This window comes from Elaeis guineensis, chromosome 10, assembly GCF_000442705.2.
Source record: "Elaeis guineensis isolate ETL-2024a chromosome 10, EG11, whole genome shotgun sequence".
In the NCBI taxonomy this organism is placed as follows: Eukaryota; Viridiplantae; Streptophyta; class Magnoliopsida; order Arecales; family Arecaceae; genus Elaeis; species Elaeis guineensis.
In genome coordinates this window covers 73,915,338-73,921,078 of record NC_026002.2, presented here as the reverse complement: position 1 = coordinate 73,921,078, position 5,741 = coordinate 73,915,338, and the positions used below count along the sequence as shown (strand labels likewise).

Genomic DNA, 5,741 nt, shown 5'->3' with positions numbered 1-5,741 from the left:
TCATTTAGATAGTTTTTTTTCTCCTATTATATTTAAATTTTTAAATTAACTTAAATAAATTTTTAACACTACAACAAATAATATAATTAACAATCAAAAAAATCATCACAAAAAAATAATATTTGATTGCTAAAAACTTTTAACAACCAAAAAATATAATCAATAATTTGATCATGGAAGCTCCATCAGCAATTATCTTTGGTGATTGATTTTGTGTTTGGGTGAAAAATATGGATGTAAAGCAACCAAATCGGATGGAGTTGGAAAAAATGAAATCTTTCAACAATGAATTATTTGGTCACAAAATGATGAAATTGACATTGGTCGACAAAGACTTCACAACTCTTGCACGCGACAATTCATTCACCACCGAAATAGTTGACCGTAAAAAGTCTCACCATTGCCAACCATTTGTTTTCGTCATGAAATGTTGAGAAAGATCAAATGCCCGTTGTATGAAATAAGGCATTCCCCACCAAAATAATTGGTCGCAAAAAATATTACAAACGTTTTGATCACGAAAAATTTAGTATAGCATGCACGACCAGTTACTTTGGTCGGCATTGAACTGCGGTGATTAATATGAAAACCATTACCAACCAACTTTTTGGTTGTAAAAAAGCAAAGAGTTTTAACAACCAACTTTTTGGTTGGGAAAAGTTTTTTTTTTTTTTTTGCCAGCATATCTATTAGATATCTTTGCATGTTCCTACTGTATCACATAATATTCAAACATATATTTCCACTGATATATCATCTCTTTGTAACTAAGAATCAACAATATCAATCAAACTTGACATATTGCAAGTGAAGAACATCCAAATACTTCTAATTGTAAATATAAATTTATCAATACATACAATAATCCATAACATATATCTATAATGTCCAAACTATCATTACAGAAAGTTGCTGACATCAAAAAATACAAACACTAATTCTTCAAAAGATCAAACATATGCACAAATAGGTAACAAAATGGTAGAATAGCATGAGTTGATCGCACGTCCTTCCCATGTGCTTGTAACCTTCGAAGTACATATTTTGATACTTCAGCATCCTCTCTCAAATTTTGAATATTTTGATACTTCAGCATCCTCTCTCAAATTTTGAATAATTTACTCTAAAAATTACATTAAAGAAAAAAAAAAAAAAACTTGTAGTTAAAAGCACTATCATTCTATGTGCATGCAGTAACCTTCATCTATAAGAAATGAACAACTTGTAAAGCCATTGGCTCCTACATGGCAACCTAAAAATACTTCAATGTCTTCACATTCATAAGAAAATTCTATAACTTTTTATGAAAATGCATAAGAAAGGTCTTACCTGCAACCTATCAAATGCAGGATTTAAATAATCTTCATTTAAATCCTTAAACCTTTTTGGCACATGCATACATTCACGAGCAAGAAAACCAACTTCACTAGAGAATTTAGCTGATTGCACTCGATCAGTAGGTCTCCCTTGGTCTACATCAATCGTAATTGTTAGCTTCTTACCAAGTGTCTTTTTCATTTTGCTCAGCCCAATACCACAAGTAGGACCATGACCCTTCCTCTTACTGTAGAATCTACAAATAAAAATTTGAAAATATAACAAATAAAAATAATTTTTGTCAACTTAGTTAAAAAATAACTACATCACCTTGTGCACTTGGGTCATTCGGAGCTGTATCGTCGGGCTGAATATTTGAACGACTTGGAGCTAAAAAAGTAGGCCGACTAAGTGGCTCATTTGGAGCTGTAGAAGTGGGCTGACTAGGTGGCTCATTTAGAGCTGTAGAAGTGGGCTGACTAAGAAATTCTATATAATCATCACCAAGAGAGTTAGATGGCTCCACTATTGGGGTAGGTCTGGTGGATTGTGCAAGCCTGGAGCTGTGCCTGCTAGCGACACATTTCAACCCTGGAACCATTCTTAATTATCACTGCAAATAAATACTTAATTTAGTACAAATATGAACACTAGCAGATAAAAGAAAAATAAGAATAAAAATAAAGATAGTGTATAATCATTTATTACATGAAAATAAAGATAGTAACTATGCATCTGCATCAATGTCACTTTCATGATCATCATTAGTTATGTCCGCATCATCACAATATTCTGCTAATGTTTTATCTTCTAACTCATCGTCTATGAAAAATTCATCAACTTCTTCATGTGCTCCATCTATTGTGTGTACTACATTAGCTTCAATAATATCTGGATCAACATCACCTCTAACCAAAGTTCCTACATCTAGATGTTCAACCATTGAATCATTCTCAGATGGCTCATTATCTTGATACACTTGATCATGGGTAATCAACATGTCGTTAAAATCCATGATTTCATCTGGAACTTCAAAAACATCAAATATATGCCGATGTTGGAATTTTAACACAACTCGTCAATTTTTTCCTAATTTGGTATCATTGAAGTAGAAGACTTGTTTTGCTTAGCTTGCAAGTACAAAAGGATCATTATGAAACAATGTTTTGGTCACATTTATACTAATAATCTTTCCATCTATTTGTATGCTAGACCTCTTATTCCCAACATCAAACCAAATGCCTTTGAAAAGAACTACCCGCTTATCTCTTATATATTCTAACTCTATGATCTCTTATCTGTTCAGTCCACTTTTGTGCAGTCATCCAACTCTTATCCATCATGCAAAAGTATGTAGCACATGAGATAAAAATTGCACCGGAGTTTTCCTTATACAACTCTTCAATTTTTGTGTTGGTTCCAATCTGAGATAAAAAACCATCCATAAAAAATCATTTTTTTATTAAAGCAACTTTTGAATTAAAGAAACTGTCAAAGTAAAGAGGCTCCAATAAGACATACATCAAAGTTTATCCAAGGCTAAGGGGAGTGAAAGTAAAGACTGAAGCTGACATTGGTAAAACCAACAAAAATCTAAAATTTACTACAAACAAAAAAAGTATCTCCAATATAGTCAAAAATATTGATAATGTAATTAAAAATTAACCAACAAATAGATTGAAGGAAAGTAAAGAACTAGAAAAAGATTTACACATTTATGTCTTGTATCATTTACTTTTACAAATGGTTTAATCCTTGAAGTACCATAGCTGTTTGCTTTTAGAAATATATATTTCATAAGAATTAGGTCATGTCAGTCGACACGACACTAACATTCTGGACCAAACATCAGCAAATGGCATGTATACATAAATATAAGAAACACACATCTTGTTCCACTAAAATCCAGGGCCTAAATAAGAAAGACACTAGGGATATAGACAAATAGAATGACGGTGGACCAGAATGACACGTCCATCGATAGGTCATGTTACAAACATTTGAGATAGGCATGTTCTAGCTCCTGATATTCTTGTAAGTTGTTAGGCAATAAGTAACTGTTTGCTAAAAAGAAAATATTAAGTACCTATGGGTGCATCATGAAAGGCAAGGGAGTATCTACGAGGGACTAAAATTCTGAGGATTTTCAGATGCCTGCAAGAATCATTATAAGCAAATTCTGTTATTCCAAAGAGCCTGGAATCAAGGAAGCAATGCCCACCACAAATTTCATCCACTTCTATTTTCAAACTGAGCACATACCACTTTTTTCATTATCATAGTAACTTTCAAGTCTTGTACCCCGTACAATAATTAGTTTCCAAATTACATTGTTTTCCTATTGAAGGCCAAGTATACACAATCCTGAATAGATGTGAACCTAATTTAGATTTGATACATGTTTCAAAGGAACAGGTCTGAACAGAATGATACACGGTTCAGGTCTGAACAGAATTCTCAACCTAGACTAACATTTATTAGAGAATCTATTTACTACTAAAACATGGCATGAATCAGTTTCAATGCCTTCATGAAATCTGAGCAGACCAAGTTAGAACTCACAGACCATAATTGTTCATTTATTTACAGATAGCAACAGGAAGTGATAAACTGACAAAAGGGCAGTTCATGCAATGCAAAAGATGGAATGAGCTTACCTACTATCAGACACCCAAGAATGCTCGGTAGTGGGACTGCCAATACTCCTTGGTCGGATGAACGCATTCCACTCTTTTAGACCAAAGTCACTCCTCCCAATAATCAGGATAGTTGTTTGACGACATGCAGTGAAAAAAAAACATTCTTTACCACTAAAGATAATGTGACATAGAGCACTTAAATAAAACTATACCTTCAGCTTAACAAGATGTTTAGTTCAAGGTTTACATTTATCCCTAATTGAGGACCTAGATGTTATCAAACTTTAAATTCTCTAAACCTATTGGTTCTTCATATCTAACTCAGGAAAAACACATTAAGATCAAACAGAATAAACAAAGCATAAGTGAGAGATTGGACTAACAAAAAATGAAACCGACAAAACGGGTATGCATCAGGAATTGTGTATTTGTTTTATCTACATTGGTGCTTTTTGATCAACCCAAGAAAGAAAAACCAAATCAAGGAGATTAGGAGAGAAATGAAAGCATGCTCGAGTTTTTCAGTAATAAGCAAACCAAATCAACAAAATCCTTCTTGGGTTTGGATACTGCTCGTTTAATTAGCTCCAAAGATTCATCTAAAAGCTAAACAAATACATAAAACTACAAGAAAATAAAGAAAATGAAAAAAAAAATTAGGATCGAAATCTTTGTGATGTTATAGAGGAAATTAAACCAACCGACCACACATTGAGCTTCCAACGGGATCATTCGTGAGAGAAAAATAGAAGATGCTTCCATAGAACGCACTCACCGGGAGAAGACACGACCACAGTCGTAGGAGAGGCCACGGGTGCTACGGATCTTTTAGCAGGCCTTGTAGTCGGACTGGATGGTGTAGGCCTTGGAGCAGCGGGTGAAGACCCCTTGCTTGTGGCTGGCGAGGTCGCCGAGGGCAGTGGGATGGACAACGGCAGGTTGCAAAGGTGCTTCTTGATGCCGACGAGATCACCGAGGGCAGTGGGATGGATGGAGGAGAGAGCTAAGGTGTGAGATGGAGAAAGAGAGGCAGAGGCAAGAGGGAAGGGATGGAGGGGAAGAGAGAGATGGCGAGGTCACCGGGGGCAGTGGGATGGATGACGACGTCGTGGGATGGACGACCGCGAAGAGTAGCAGAGGTGCTTCTTGACACCGACGAGAACGTCGAGGGCAGTGGGATGGACGGAAGAAAGAGCTAGGGTATGAGATGGAGAAAGAGAGGCAGAGGCAAGGGGGAAGGGATCGAGGGGAAGAGAGAGACAGAGTGGGAGCGGGAGTCAAGGTCACGGGCTCGTGAAAAATTTCAGTGGCGCGGACGCTGCGCGCCAAGTTTGTTCCCAATTAGCGACCAACGCGCGGTCGAAAAATCAAAAATTTTTGGCGACGTTGATCATTGATAAATTTAACTACCAAAATTTCGTTGAGAAACAAAAATTTTTTACGATTAAAATATAATTAATCGTGAATAATTTTAACGGATCAGCACGTCATTATTTTCAATCAAAATAAAAAAAATACTTACTAATTCTTCGTCGTGTATCTTAAATAACAACAATATATTTTTAGTTACAAATAATTATAATTTACACTACAAAAAATAAAATTTTTACCTACCCAAAAATTACTTACATAAAATTTTGCATAAGTAAAATGCACAATTAGCAACATAAAAAATAAATATTTATAAAATTAAAATAATTAGCTACACTACTAAAATACATCGTAAAAATTAATTATCGGTGCACAATTAACGTTAAAAATTCACATAATTATCTATATAAAAAT

At 34.8% G+C, this 5,741-nt stretch overlaps 1 long non-coding RNA gene across 2 annotated transcripts; it reads right to left on the bottom strand.

The window, feature by feature from the left end:
• Positions 1-876: 876 nt before the first annotated feature.
• On the bottom strand, positions 877-5,237 carry LOC105042769 (uncharacterized). Of its 2 annotated transcripts, none has more exons than XR_012135052.1 (4): positions 3,975-5,237; positions 1,648-1,930; positions 1,330-1,573; positions 877-1,123 (listed from the first exon to the last, which is right to left on the bottom strand). It is a non-coding gene; the product is annotated as an uncharacterized lncRNA (long non-coding RNA). The 2 variants fall into 2 exon arrangements; XR_012135053.1 differs by having other exon boundaries at positions 877-1,028.
• Positions 5,238-5,741: the final 504 nt, after the last annotated feature.